At 52.3% G+C, this 15,214-nt stretch overlaps 1 long non-coding RNA gene across 2 annotated transcripts in view; it reads right to left on the bottom strand.

Moving 5' to 3' along the window:
- The window catches only part of LOC102161206, a 47,408-nt gene extending 32,314 nt beyond the window's left edge, over nt 1-15,094 (bottom strand). Inside the window, exon 1 of one of the 2 annotated variants that reach the window (XR_307765.3) lies at nt 7,866-15,094. This is a non-coding gene — a long non-coding RNA (uncharacterized LOC102161206). The remainder of the gene's footprint in view (nt 1-7,865) is intronic. The other variant, XR_002338514.1, reaches the window with a different exon arrangement.

Below are 15,214 nucleotides of genomic sequence, written 5' to 3'. Positions count from 1 at the left end.
CGGGCAAGCTCACCATCCTCCTGGCTTCCACTAGCCATCTTTTAGAGGAATCCCTAACTGGCAGATTCTGAGCTCCCATCTGGGATGTCCAACTTCCTGCCGAGCATCCCTGAGTAGATGTCCCAGAGCACCTCAAACTCACTGTAACTACACTCATTATCTCCATCCCCTATCCCCAACAAGCCTTGCCTTCAAACTTCCCCCAATCTTTCAAACAATCAAGCTGAACACCTAGGAGTCACTTGAACTCCACACTCCACCCCCTCATCCGCTAAAAAAATCCATTCACCAGACAGGTCTAGAAAATTCTACATTAGCCTTGTCGCTTGCCCACAGCCTTTTGTGTCTGTCTTCTCTGATCTGGTTCTGGCCTTCCTTACCTGGACTATGGTAATCTCTTCATCCAGGACCAGCCTGCCTTTCATCCTGTCCCGCTCTCACTAATCCTAGTAAAGCAAAAGCCCATAGCCCCTAAAGCTGAGGCAACCATAGACTTTATTATCCAAACTAGGATGCTTTTGAGAGTCAAAGGGGGCTCTATAAAATAACAACAACAGCAGCAGCAGCAAAACTTAACATTAATAGTAATAACAGTGGGACAAACGGCATAAACTGGAACTGCCCTGGGCACATGGTCATTTCACCTAAAGCAGCCACCTGATCACATTCCTCTCCTCCCTCCCCTTTTTTGGCCATGGCATGAAGCAGCTTGATGTGAGATCTCAGTTCCCAAACCAGGGGTTGAACCATGGCCACAGCAGCACTGAATCCCAACCAGTAGTTTCCCCAACAGGGAACTCCCTCACATTCCTTTCTTGTTCAGTGACCTTCTGTAACTGCCACTGAATTAGGTTCAGATTCATTCTAGCACTCAAGTCTTACCTTTCCAGCACCCCGTGCACCCTACTCTCCTACTAAGCACTACTCATTAGCCCTTAAACATGAGTCATGCTATCCCCATCCCAGCCCTGTGTTCATGTTCTTCTTTTCTTCTGGAAATCCTTGTCTTCAACTCTGCCCCCCAAATCCTACTCTTGTTTTGAAATCAAAACCACAAATGATCCTACATGAAGTCTCTCCTCATCCTTTTCTTGCTCCTCTCTTGTAGCACTTTGATTTCCTCCTTAGTAGAATATTATTTCTACTCTGGGCTCTATCAAAAATGCTGATCAGTGGCTGCACACGGCCAGCTCTTTGGCTGGGTAGCTACTTACGATGTGGCCTGGCATTAAAAGATGAGCTGAGCCAATCTGATTTCCTCTCCTGGGAATCTGAACAATGAAATATGGAGAGACTAGAGCAGTTAGCGGAGGTGATGTAGAGAGAGACTTAGAGAGGCCGGCTGGTCAAATGCAAGTCGCAGTTATAAGAAATTATGAGAAAACCCAGGAAGCTCTCAATGCTACACAAGGGTCAGAAGCAGTTATGAGCTGGGGCCCTGGAGGCTGACCTGAGTGAGAATCCTGACTCCTCCACTTCCCGGCTTGAACCTGGGGCAGAGGACCTAACCTCCTGGAGCCTCAGTGTTCTCACACATAAAATGGGGTTAATAACATTAGCTAACTCACAGTGTCCTTAAGAAGATTAACTGAAGTGGAGTTCCCGTCGTGGCGCAGTGGTTAACGAATCCAACTAGGAAACATGAGGTTGCAGGTTCGGTCCCTACCCTTGCTCAGTGGGTTAACGAGATCCGGCGTTGCCGTGAGCTGTGGTGTAGGTTGCAGACACAGCTCGGATCCCGCGTTGCTGTGGCTCTGGCGTAGGCCGGTGGCTACAGCTCCGATTCGACCCCTAGCCTGGGAACCTCCATGTGCCCCGGGAGCGGCCCAAGAAATGGCAAAAAAAGACAAAAACAAACAAACAAACAAAAAAAAAAAAAGAAGAAGAAGAAGATTAACTGAAGTAAGCATGGAAACCAAACTGTATGGCTTTTAGTAAGTGCTCAGAACTTAGTAGCTATCATTTCTCCTTCTAACAACAATTTAATATTAATGAGGAGAGAAACACCCAGAGAAGAGAGACCCTGTGAGATGCCTTTTCACCTCCCCATGAGAGAGAGGTTGTACTCACTGCTTCCTTGACCCATGGGAAGGCCATCCTTTTTCTTTTCCTTTTTTTTTTTTTTTTTTTTTAGGGCCGCACCCATAGAACATGTAGGTTCCCAGGCTAGGAGACTAATTGGAGCTGCAGCTGCCAGCCTACCCCACAGCCACAGCAACACAGGATCTGAGCTGCGTATGCAACCTACACCATAGCTTGTGGCAATGCCGGATCCTTAACCCACTGAGCGAGGCCATGGGTCGAACCCGTGTCCTCATGGATGCTAGTCAAGTTCACTAACCGCTGAGCCACCACAGGAATTCCAAAGCCATCCTTTTTGAAGATTACTCAAGGGAACCTCTGCTTCTTGTAAACAGAAGGGCCTCTACCCAGACTCCTGTCTTCTTCTTGGGGCTGGACTTGTGCCTCACAGTCCTGCATGATACTCTGTTGACCTCACTCTCGTGTCTGGGCCTTCAACACAGCTGATGTGTTGGTGAATGCATGAATAGGATTCTAGGTCATTTCTAAGGAATCTACAGAAAGACCATTTTGGGGAGACTCAGAAATGCCAGGGGTACATATGTGGGGGAGAGCCAGCCCCCTGGTTCATAGCCTCGTCCCTCAAACTAGGAAAGAAGGCAGGCCAGGACCAGGGTCCCCTCCCTGAGTTCTGGCTTTGCCCACATGTTGCTAGGCCTTGCCTCTTCCTTTCCTTATTCCCTCTGGCCCAAGGATGAGGTGCAGCTGAAGGATAAGAGCTGCTGGGTCAAGGTTGCTAGTCTTCGGAAATGGGGCAAGACATCACCTACCAGACATCACCTTCCCTGTCCAGTCTCATTCTCTCCCCTCCTCCCAACCCCGGGCCCAGTTCTGGTCACCCACACCTTTTCTGACCCTGACCTTCACTGTGCTCTTTCTTACTGTCATTGTACTTGCTATTTCTCCCCCTCAGATGCCCTTCCCTGGCTTCACCTCCAAAGAAATCTCCTACAGATTTTTTTTTTTTTTTTTTTTGTCTTTTTGCCTTTTCTAGGGCCGCTCCCGCATGGCATTTGGAGGTTCCCAGGCTAGGGGGTCTAATTGGAGCTGCAGCCCCTGGCCCACACCACAGCCACAGCAACATGGGATACAAGCCACGTCTGCAACCTACGCCACAGCTCACGGCGATGCCGGATCCTTAACCCGCTGAGCAAGGCCATGTTTCGAACCTGCAACCTCCTGGTTCCTAGTCGGATTCGTTAACCACTGCACCACGACGGGAACTCCTCCTACTAATCTTTTAACACTCAATTCAGAGCCAGCCTCCTCCTGGAATCTTCCCTGGATCGCCCAGATAGGGTTAAGTGTTCCTGCTCTGTGCTTCTATGGTCCTTGTGGAGATTTTTATGAGCCAAAGCTCATCACTCCAGTTACCCCATGTTCTTGTCTGTCTTTCTCCAAGAAGGTCTCAAGGACAGGAATTCTGTCCTATTCATCACCATGCCCCCAGTGCTTAGCAAAGGCACATAGCAGGCTTTCACTAAGTGTTGACTGACTATGTGAACGTATGGACAAATTAACAATTTCTCCCAGCTCTGGGACCCCTGGATCCTGCTGTTTTCTTTTCTTCCCTGGCTTGGGCATTTCTTGAAGCCTTCTGCAGTTCCGTGAACTACCTCTCCCAAAGGTACCACTAACCACCCCCAGTCCCAAGCAACATCTAGTGTCTACAATGCAGGACACTGCAGGGTTATGGGTCTAGAGCGTTTTGAGGCTAGGGACCTGGGGCTTAAGTATGAAGCAGGGACCACAGGAGAAAGAGGACAAAGTGGGGCAGGTTGGGAACTTGACTGTCTTGATTGGCCATTTGGGTCCCGATGTGTGGGTCTGGGCTCTCTCTCCCAGACAGGCCTCTGCTCTGACTGGGCTGCTGGGCATGGCTGCCACTTGCCTGCCCTCCTACCTCCCAGGGCCCATGGCTGAGCGGCTGGCGGAGGCAGTGCTGGGCCAGCCCGAGCAGACAGCCTTGCGCGATTGCTGGCTCCAGGCCTCCCAGCCCAGCTTGTAGCTCCCCCCAGAGTGGCGGGATTGATTGGCTGCAGCCGGAATGGGCACCAGTCTCCCTGGCTTGGACAGAAACGGGGCCATCTGTTACACCTCTAGTTAAAAGTACATAAAGTTGAGCATTTGTGCGCCGACAATACCACCCCTGACACCCTCCACGCGGCACAGCACTCCGGCTCCTTGGCAGGCTTGAGCTCTGCGACAGGCCGGCACAGCAACGCCTACACGCCGGCTGGCACCACGGCTCCACCCCCCGAGCGGCCTAGCCCAGCTGGGTTCAGCCTAGAAGCCTAGATTCCACCTGTATCAGAGGGTGGAGGGAAGGACAGGGGATGGGTGGGAGGTTGTATACTGGTGGGTTACTCCTGCCCCAGCTCAGGGTGCCTGGGCTGCAGATGATGTTGGATTTTAGTTTCTGATCTGGGGGGACCCAGTACAGCTAGCTGCTCGTGCCAGTCCTAGGGGATGGGGCTTCAGGTGGGTCCAGGCTGGCTCTGAGCTCATGCCAGGGCTTGGGTTTCCTGGCCCAAGCCACTCAGAAGATTCCATTTTTTTACCCAGTAAGCTCGGGCCCTTTGAGTTTGGAGCGCCCATGGTGGCATCTTACACCAACCTAGAAGACAGTGTTGGACAAGGCTGGTTTCTAGACTGTGGCCTTGAGCTCAGAGTTTTATTTTTTTATTTTTTGCTTTTTAGGGCCACAGCTGAGGCATTTGGAAGTCCCCAGGCTAGGGGTCAAATTGGCGCTGCAGCCACCAGCCTGTGCTACAGCCACAGCAACACAGGATACAAACTGTCTGCAATCTACACCATAGCTCATGGCAACACTGGGCTGGGACATTCTAGGATTTCCACACACATCTTTTCTCACTTATAGTGCCCTCGTACTCTATCCAGGCCAGCCTACTGTTGTGAGCAGTTCTGCCTCTGCCACTTGGCTCTTGCTGCCCCCTCTCACTCTAACCTGAAATGTTCTGTTTCTTCCCTACAACATCTCAACTTTTCCCATCTTTCCAGGCCTAGCTCTAGTTTCAGCTCTGCTAGGCAGACTTCTCTGGCTGAGGCCCCCTCCCCCACCTGAAGGTTTCTTATGAGGCTTGTCCAGTATAAGATGGGTGCTCCTCTCCACAGGTGGAATCCAGGCTGGCCTTTGTCTTGCCTACAGACTAAAACAGGGGAAGAGGGAATGTGGGAGGAGGCTTTATAAACACTGGCCTGAATTCAGCTCAGCTGTGGGGGCAGGGGAACAATGACTGCAGAGGTGGTACTAGCTCTCCCAGGGGCCACCCTCATAACTCTGCTGGTCACAGCATGGAAGCAGATGGCCAGGTAGTCAGACAGCTTTTGATTACTCATGTGCTTGTTTAGTACACATTTATTAAACATGGGCTGTGTGCTCAGTCCTGTGTGGATCATGGAAGAGGAAAAGGAACAGTGAAAAAAAAAAAAAAAAGAGAGAGATTAGACACAGTCCCTGCCCTCAAAGAGCTTACCCATTAGTAAAGGCCGCAAGTTCAAATAATAACTATAAAGCAATGAACCAGCCAAAATCGAGAGAAATGTCCTTTGTCTTATGCAACAATAGATTCTCAGAGCTGGAAAGGACCCAGAAGGTCAGAGGCTTTACTATCCATCCTCAGCCAAAAGGCATTTATATACATTACATGAGATATGGTGAGTAAACCTCTCCTTGGCACAAAGTGATAGTAAAATGATGATGATGGTAATAAGACCATGATTATTAGCACTCCTTGCTGGTTCTAAGCATACGTCGCCTGATGGGAACGCTTTCTCCCACACAAGGCTGCTCATTCCCTTGTTTACAGGTCTACATTCAGAAAGCCACTCACAAGGGTGAGGTGAAATCATCCTATGTTCCCACTTGGCAAATGTGGAGTTCTACCCCTGGAACCACACAGCAGACTGGAACGAGGGTGAGCAAGTGAGAGGCCCAAGCACGAAGTTTCAGGGGTTGTACACAACACTGAGAACGAGTGCACCTCTTTAATTTGCGCCCAAGGCACCTTATTTGCCTCACCCTCGTCCCAGCCCTATTACATGGTGAGTCTGTACCCTTCCCTAGCCAGTCCCAGGTGGGAGCTGTCAGATATCTCAAGTACCCTTAGCCTCCGAAGAAGCGCCTACCAGCACCTACAGGATATGGGGTTACATGGTACAGCCCCAAAGATAGGAGTGTGGGGGCAGAGGAGGACTCAGAATTATGAGAGGGTGTTAGTTCTCACAGGGGGACTTACCTGCCCACTCCAGTCCTTGTCTGCACAATACCTTCTTCTGACCTGGCCTAGTTGCCCCAGACGCTTCCCCACAGCACTCAAACAGGGGACTAAGTAAGACGGTTGTGCCCAAAGCTAGACCCTAAGAACACAGACAAGGGGGTTCTAAAGGACATTGAGCAGAGGGCCTGGATTCGGAAAATCATGTATGTAACTGTTTCTCCTTCTCTTGGGCATCCCCAGGTAGGGTGTGTGCGTGTGTGTGCGTGTGCATGTGCGTGTGTCTGTGTGTGTGCAGAAAGCAGAACTTAAAGCTCACAGGCCCTGGAAAACCCTGGAGGATTGGGACTGGGGGGTGTTGAGCAGAAAGGGAGCGAGCAGAAGGGCTGGGGGAAGGAGGAAAGTGGAGTCTGAAGACAGTATTAACTGCTGTGCTATTTTTCAGCTGTGTCACCTCAAACAAGCCACTTGAACTTCTGAATCTCAATCTGCTACCTGTAAATTGGACTACAAAGACTGTTGCCTACCTGCACGGAGGACCATGTGACCTACTGTGACAGGCCAAGATCTTTACTAGGTTCCGTCGCGTTCATAAAGGTAGATATGAGGTCCAGGCATGTGGAGGCCCTCCTGGCTCTGCTCAAACCGGCGTTGCACTCTGCTCCCCACTTGGGCTGGGGGCCAGCTTAGGGGTCTATGTTGCCTGGAACTCTCTTTTGTGGCCTCTTTGTTCCTCTCTGGCCCTCATCGTCGTCCCCTCCCCGCCCCCATCGCGACAAACCCCCGCTTTTTTCTTTCCGGCTTGTAAAACCCCATTTACCCCCTCAGCGTCTCCAGCCTCCCAAAAAGGGCCCTGAGACGCAAGCGGCTATAGGATTCCTCTTCCCGTTTTCAGAGGCACAAACCTAGGCCCGCAGCGGGCTAGAAACGCAGAGCGGAGCTTGGACGTGGCTCTTCGGAGCCCTTCCCTCCAGGCGGGGGCCGCAGGGGCCCCTGCGACCCCGCAGGGAAGGACTCGCGGGCGGGGAAGGGCGCCGCCTGCTCGGAGGGGGCCTGCGCTTCCCCCCGGCCGCCAGCAGCAGGCGCTGTGGCGGCGGCGCCCTCTGCACCGAGCATTAACTTAAGAATAGCTCACACTAATCCCTGGCTGTGTGGAAACAGCGTTTTATTAAATGCTTCACACAGATTTGGTATAATAAAGATGAATATATTATATCCTTTGCCTCCCCCAGAGTGAGACAATAATAGAGGGAAAAAAAAACAATAAAGTGAAACATAAATACAATGTAATGGGACTTGTGTCGAGGGACGCGTGGCCTGTCGGGGCTGCCATGGGGCGACCTTGCGGCGGGAGTTCGGGATGGGGTCGCCGGGGAGCCGCACTCCAGCCCTTCCCTGCCCAGCCAGGGGTCCCCAGGCCCCGGCTTCCAGCCTGCCGCCCGCCCTCCGCTCCCCGCCAGCCAACCCCCCTCAGCCGCCAGGAGGACGCTACCTCAGAGAGGCGCCCGAAGACGGTGAAAAAGCGGAGCGATCGCCCGGTCATACCTCTGCCCCGGGCCGGGCCGTGCGCCGGGTGCCCCGCGCTCCTCCCTCTCGGAGCAGGACTTCCGAAGACGTGGATCCCACAGAACAGACGGAGCCGACGGGTGAACTCGAAAGAGGAAAAATCGGGGAGCGGCGGCTTCCACCTCGCTCTCCTACCGCCACCTCCCTGCGCTCGAGGAAGAGTTGCCCTCCCCGCCCCGCCGCCTAACGAGCCGGAAGTGGCTCTCCGGCTCCCGTTTCCACCCTTCCCTGGGAGCCGCCAAAATCGTTTACCTGAAAACAGGAATTTCAAAGATTTCCCAGCACAGAGAGAGAGGGAACGCTCGTCGATTCAGCGCAATCCCTCCCCGCTCAGGTCGCGGCCGGCCCTGCGAGGGCTCCATTCACCAGGCAGGGCGAGACGGCCGTGGCTTAAACTCACGAGCTCCTGGGAACGGAATCTAGGTTCGAATCCCACCTGTGGCGTTGACCAACAGGACGCCATCTTAACCTCAGTTTCCTCTTCGGTAAAACCGAGATGTGGTGAGGATCGGAGAAATTTCTAACGCCTGGCATTACATCAGCTGTAAAAAAAGAAAAATAAAAAGCAGCTACCAGCTGCTCTCGAAATATTCGTTAAAGTAAATGCTCATTTCAGACCTAGTATTCTTCCTTCTTAGGCCCCCAAACAGGCAACCTCTTTCCCCAAACGAATCAAAAGGCTTAGTCTCCCATCTCCTAAATCTCTTGACTTGTGCCCCGTCACGGCTCAGAGGTTAAGAGACTTACCCGAGATGACACAGCCGGCTGGCGATGCAGCCGTATGAGGTGAAGGTGTCATCAGCCCGTCTCACCTGCCTCTGCAAAGACACCCGAGCCGCCTGCTGCGGAAGCCGTTGGAAATTTGGCCTCGAACCCGGAGGCCCAGCTGAGGCTTCAAGACGAGCAGAGTAAGTTCAGGCCTCCACCGACGGACCGCACCAAACGAAGAAAAAGAAATGCGTAGAGGTGGAGGGAAGAGGAAGAGGAGGCAGCGGCAGAAGAGGAAGATTCAGAGAGAGGGAGGGTGGGGCAGGGAAGGAGGGACGCGAGCTGCCTCCCGCGAGCCTCCTCATCTGGCTGCCAGCGACACCGGCGGAGACCAGCCTGGGATCCTTGTTCGCGCCGGCCCCAGGAGAGCCCGAGGACCGGGTGCGAGGGTCAGGGCCAAGGTTCACCATGTAGGAGCAGGAGGAGCAGGCCGGGTGGACTTAAAGGAAGCGAAGGGGTCTGGGGAAGAGCTGGAAGAATTCAGCGCCAGATGAGTGGTGATCCCTCAAGACCAGGAGCCAGGGACATGTGGGAAGTGGAAAAGCCAAAGGAAGCTGGTTCTGCTCAATCGAAATAAGGCTGCGGTATGTACTTAGGGGTTTCTGTCCTCTCAGGCCCAGTGGTCTGGGGATCCCTTATGCCGTGGGCTAGGGTGAGGACCTAGGCCTAAACCGGTGGCTGGGACTGGCGCTGGATTCAAGTCTGAGAGAGGCTGGAGGCAGAGCCATCCACAGTGGGTGAAAAGTTCCCTGGAGCTTCACTCTCATCGCAAGGAAAATCCCACCTGGACAAAGCAACGCCTGGGCTCTGTGCACAGGGGCCTGCCTGCCTTCTCCACTTTGCTCAGGGCCTGGCGCCTGCATTCTCCCATTGAGCACTACCACAGCTCCGTTTCCCACAGGTCTTATCCCTTCCTCCCCTATTCTGGTCCTGGTCTGGCCACCTGTCTTCTCTCACCCTGAGTCTGAGAACAGCTTAGCTGGGACAGCACTGCCCAGTAGGCCCCTCTGACTGGTGGGGCCTGAGGGAATCGGGATCCAGAGGGTCTCCTGGGATTGGCCTGGGCAGCACTGACTTGGAGAAGGGGGTCTTCTATCAGGCTACCCTCCTTAAGCACGTTAATGACCCCCTCCCCTCAGCAGGAACAGAAGGGGCGGTAAGGGCAGCGGCATTAATGCAATGAGGCCCAGTTGGCTTCTGAATTATTCACGTGTAGTTTATTATGAGAAGCCTGACTCAGGTCTTTCCTGTGCCCGCCTAGCCATGCCTACCACTCCGAGGTCTCCTCGCCTCTCCACCTGGCCTAGTCCAGGCTCCACTGCCTGGCCTGCAGCCTGGTGCCCTCCCACAGACAGGGGCCTCTGTGGAATGGTAGCCTGATGATTTGCTCAAAGGCAGAGTTTTGGGTTTTTTTTGTTTTTGTTTTTGTTTTTAGGGCCACACCTGAGGCATATGGAGGTTCCCAGGCCAGGGGTCCAATTGGAGCTACAGCTGCTGGCCTACACCACAGCCACAGCAACATCAGATCTGCACTGAGTCTGTAACCTACACCACAGCTCACGGCAACGCTGAATCCTTAACTCACTGAGTGAGGCCAGGGATCGAACCAGCAACCTCATGGTTCCTAGTCGGCTTCGTTTCCACCGCGCCACAATGGGAACTTCCCAGAGTTTGCTTAGGGGGAGAGAAGGTCAGTTCTTGGAACTTCCGGATGGCAAGGAGAATGGACCCCCTATTGTAGGTTCAGGAGCAGCAAGGGTGGGGGTGCAGGCTCTCCCCAGCTGCCTCCTACAGCCCCAAACAACCTTCACAGGAGCCCACCAGCCCCGACCTCAGGCTGCAGACCTAATGCAGGTGCACAAGGGACCAAGGATTTGATCCCAACCTCAGCAGCTCTACCCAGGCCAGAAAGGGGAAAATATGGGGGCACTCTGGTTCCCCCTGTAGGGTGGTGCATCTGGCCTCCTGCTTAGCGATTCTCTTTGCCTGGAAAGTGGTCCCCACTTCTGCACCTACCCTAATGCTCCTGGATTTTCAAGGCTCAATTCAAATGTCATCTCCACTAGGATGGAACCAGGCCCTCCTTTACCCTCTTCATAGTGCCCTGGGCTACTGGAGTGGAGGCGTGTTTCCTGCCACTCTTTCCTGCCTGCCCATCTCTCTCCTTCTTCTGTGTTCTTCCTCTTTGCTTCTGGGCCCCAAATATTAAGGGGGTTCAATCCTGTATTTTAAAAAGAGAGAGAGAACAAACTCCATTCCTGAGTCAGGTCATACCACAGCTGGTCCGGAACCCAGGTCCCCACTCCCCCCACCTCCCTCCATGGCCAAAAAGCATTAAAAAATGACGTCTCTGAGACCCTTCGTGTATGTTGGAGGTACGAGCAGCAGGGGTGCCTCACACATCTGCACACAGCTGGCAAAACAATGCACCTACTCTCCCCTTACACTCCTCATCCTCTCTCTGGGGCACAGGCAGAGGTCCTTGACTGGCTCTCTCTTTTGTCTCTTATCATTCATTTAGTTTATTCATTCAAGGAATGCACGGAGAGCCCTTGGTATATGCCAGGCTGGCATAGGGCATGGAGAGGAGATTCAGGTTCCCAAGTTCACAGCCACGTGGAGAGAGGCAGAAGGGCAGACAAACCAGCAGTTCCTGGCAATCTGACAGTGGCTCCAAGGGCGCGTTGCTAAGGAGCACAGAGGGCTGAACAGAGCAGGGAAGGCTCCCCAAGATGAGTTAAGCACTAAAAACAGCCAGAGGTGCCAGAAAAGGAGGGAATAGAGACCCTTTCAGTTCTGAAGGAGTTCTGTTCACAGAAGAAGTCAGCAAGTGGAGGGAGAGAAGCAGGGAAAGGTGCGCTCCAAATAGGTGCCCTGGCCATAGACCCTGCCCCCATCTCTTTTTGCCAGAAGAGGTCCTGAGAGCTGCACCTGGCCAGAGACAGCAGGTCCAGAAGCAGTCTTGGAGCCTGGCCTGAATTTTGGAGCAACTGGCTCTCTGCTCCCTAGGCCTGCCTGTGGAGAAGCAGCTTCCCCGCTTCCCCTATTGGCCTGCTTCTTGCCTTAACCTTTTCTGGATCTCCAACCCCTTTTGAAAATCCAGTATGTTATATAACATTGCCCCCGGAAACATGTACACACTTGGGCTCACATACATAATTTTACACACAATTTCTGGGATCTGTAGAGTCCCTAAAGCCCATTCAAGGAGACTTTGGGCTCTGGTTAGAACCTCACAGTTCCAGGATTAAGACAAGTAAAAACAAAACAAAACAAAACAAAACACAAAAAACAGTCTTCAAATCCTAATCACTCCCAAATAGGCTGTGTGACTTTGGATGTGTTACTTAACTTCTCTGGGCCTCATTTTCCTTATACATAAAATCAGGGTAATAGCAATACCTACCTCACGTGGTTGTAAGTAATAAATGAAGTCACTAAAACTCAGCCTGAAGCCAAGCACATGGTAAGGGCTTATGGTGTTTATTGTCATGGTTATTGTTATTGTTGTTCCTGCAGAAAGTGGCCTAGGGCAGAATGTAAAAACCAAGTGGGCAGTCCTGGTTCAGCCAGGGTGGCAGGCAGCCAACTATTGGAGTCTACTTCTACAGCAGAAGAAACACTCTCTTGATTCCACAAGGAGTGTCACAGTAGCAAATCCCTGGGGGAAAGAAATGATCCCAATTGGTGGTCAAGCTAACTCATTTCAAGAAGTGTCAGAACATTTTTTCTGAGGGTAGCTCTGGCCTGAAAGCCAATGCTGATGCTTACACAAATACCTAGAAATGAATGGGGCAAGCAAAACAATCCAGATTAAAGAGGAGGGAGTGTTTGGGGGGTTACTTGAATTATTCTCTCATACTAAGGAATAATTTGTTTGAGTCTACAGGGTCTCCTTAGCCATGCCGCCTCTTTGTCTGGAATATTCACTAAACTAGGAGGAAAGCAGATTTGGGGCAGAATAATCCCTTCCCCTCCCACTGGATATGGAATAAGGCTGGATTCTGGCAGCATAGGCAGCAGGCAGGAATTCAGGAGTCAGGATAGAGTATAGATCAGGCTCTGAAGACAGGCATTCTCTCCGTGGAGCAGACTCCAGGGATCAGCTGCTTCCACCTCCAGAGGAGAAGACACCCAGCAGATTAGGGTTGGGGAGCCCTTAGAGAGTCTTCCTGATCCAGCCTTGGATCCCAGGAGTGAAGGGATACGGAGCAGAAGGTGGGATCCTGGAGCAATGGCAAAGTTCCTTCCCACCAACCCTCACCCCAACTTCCTCTAAATTACTTACTCCCCTTTCCAAATCTCACAATCTCCAACACTCCTCTGAGGTGGGACTGCCAAGGCCCAAACCTTCCCCCTCCTCCTTGCACAATTGTTTATACTCCATTAGCTTGACAAAAACTCACTCAGCCAATACTTAAGGGTGCCCGGTTCCGGCTCTGCCTGGCCTGTGAAGGTCTGAAGTAGATGGAATCCCCCCATCAAGGACCCAGTCCTTGAGGATCTCCCATTTTGGCAGAAGTGAGAGTGAGTCTGAAGACAAACCCAAAACAGCTCCTATCTCTGCAGGAGGAGCCCATGGATTTGGGCACTAGGAGTTCAAGAAGATCCCTGCTGCCCACACACTGGAGTCTGGAGTTTCGGAAAACCACAGGATAGGAGATAAAATCATTAGGGCAGTTGGCCTGGTTTTTGAAGATAATCTGGATGAGGTGATGGAGGCAGGGGGCCCTAAGCCACAAAACAGACAGGTGGCACCATGTGTGCCCCCTGAACCCCCAGCTGTGCTGACCAAAGCTATGTGACAGAGTTCAACCAATTATGCCAAACAAACAAACAAACAAACAACCAACCAAACAAACAACCCAACAAACAAACAAACAAACCACAAAGCCTTGGGACTGGGTGGCAGGTAGTTACCAGAAAGGGAAGAAAAGATTTGGTGATGGTGGGATGGAAGGGGTTATGTCGCAGATGATTGCAGAATGTTCTGTCCACTGTGACACAATGTGGCCAAAGACTAAAAGGGCAGGGAAACAGGGTTCCAGTGGAGGAATTCTATGTTCCCACCCCTATGTTCCCCAATTCTCCTTTCTAACCTTCCAGGCAGCCTCACAATAATCCTAAACTCTGCTGATCCTGAGAAACTGGAAGATGAATACTAGCAGGGTTGTCCTTAAGATCCTGTCTTGCAGGCCAATATCAGCTGTGGTGACAGGAACAAACTGGAGGAATGGGGGAGGGGAAGTGTGGGAGGGAGCCCCTCTGGAGGATTGAGACCAAGGAGTCCCCTAGGATGGGGGCTATGGCTTGCCTGAGGCTCTGGGTCAGGGCTTTGGGGTTTTAGCAGGAAAGGTCTGTGGGTCAGAGGCTGAAGCAGAATCCTGAGAGCAGGAAGTCAGAGGAAAGAGCAGATCCTCTTTGGTCCCAGGTCCCAGAGATTACAAGCCAGCAGGATCCAACTCCCTGGAGTCCTCTCCCTCAGGTCCCTCTCTACCATCTCCTGACTCTGACTCCAGGGCCACCCTCACCTCATGGCTCCCAGAATAGCACCAATGCATCAGAGACAGGCCTGCTTTGGGGATAGCTCTGCAGCTCTGAGGGAATATTCTCACCATTCCCGCTTCTAAAATACCTGTCCTCCCCCACAAAATGCAGGACAAAGATGCCCAAGAGGGTAAATAGCTTTTCCCAACACTCCCAAGCAGACCTGGGGCAGGCATTGGGGGTCCCAAACAAGAATCCATTCTCCTACAGGTCCTAACCAGGAAATTTAAAAACAAAAAACAAACAAACCAAAAAACAAAAAACTGATCTCTGATGCTCACGGGACCTTATGCTGGAAGCATCCAGGAAGAGAAACTGTCCCCTGTCCCATAGCTCAGCTTGATTCCCTCTCTGGAGGACATATGAAGGGACAAGAAGCCCAAGAGGCTAATTCTTCCCATCCCAACCTCTGGGCTGGGCCACAGTCCTTCACACTGGCCTTCTGGACCCTTTTCTGGACCAAGCAGGGCTGCCAGATCACACTGCTTGCCCAGGAGTTTACAAACAAAGCCAGGGAAAGGGCTGGGCTGTATGTGGGGAGGAGAACAGCTCTTCCTCCTTTGGCTCCAACTCCCCCCTCTTCTCCCCTCCTTTCTACAGGAACAGAAATAGAAAATTAGGGTGGCAGGGCAAGTGGCCCCACACAAACCAAAGGAGGGACTCAAGAGGAAAAAAACCCTGGGGCTACAGCCCCCCTTGGGTGCATCAGGGGAATGGAAGACATAGGTAGGGGGTTTAAACACGCCTAAATACCCACAGATTCACATACATACACACAAATATACACATGGAGAACCACACATAAATATACACATTCAAAACATAAACACATTCAAACACCCATGCACACAAATGCTCGCCTGATATAGAGAGAATTCGGACTGTAGGGTTTCCAGTGCCCAGTCTGACTCGAACCCCAGATCCCTCCTGGTTCCTGAGAGCACAGCCCCGGCCCGTGGCCCGGCCCCCTCCCGGCCCCCGCCCCGCATCCGGAACAGCTGGAGTCGGCCTGG

Source organism: Sus scrofa, chromosome 14 (genome assembly GCF_000003025.6).
Source record: "Sus scrofa isolate TJ Tabasco breed Duroc chromosome 14, Sscrofa11.1, whole genome shotgun sequence".
Taxonomy (NCBI): domain Eukaryota; kingdom Metazoa; phylum Chordata; class Mammalia; order Artiodactyla; family Suidae; genus Sus; species Sus scrofa.
This window is presented reverse-complemented; position numbering and strand designations above follow the sequence as displayed.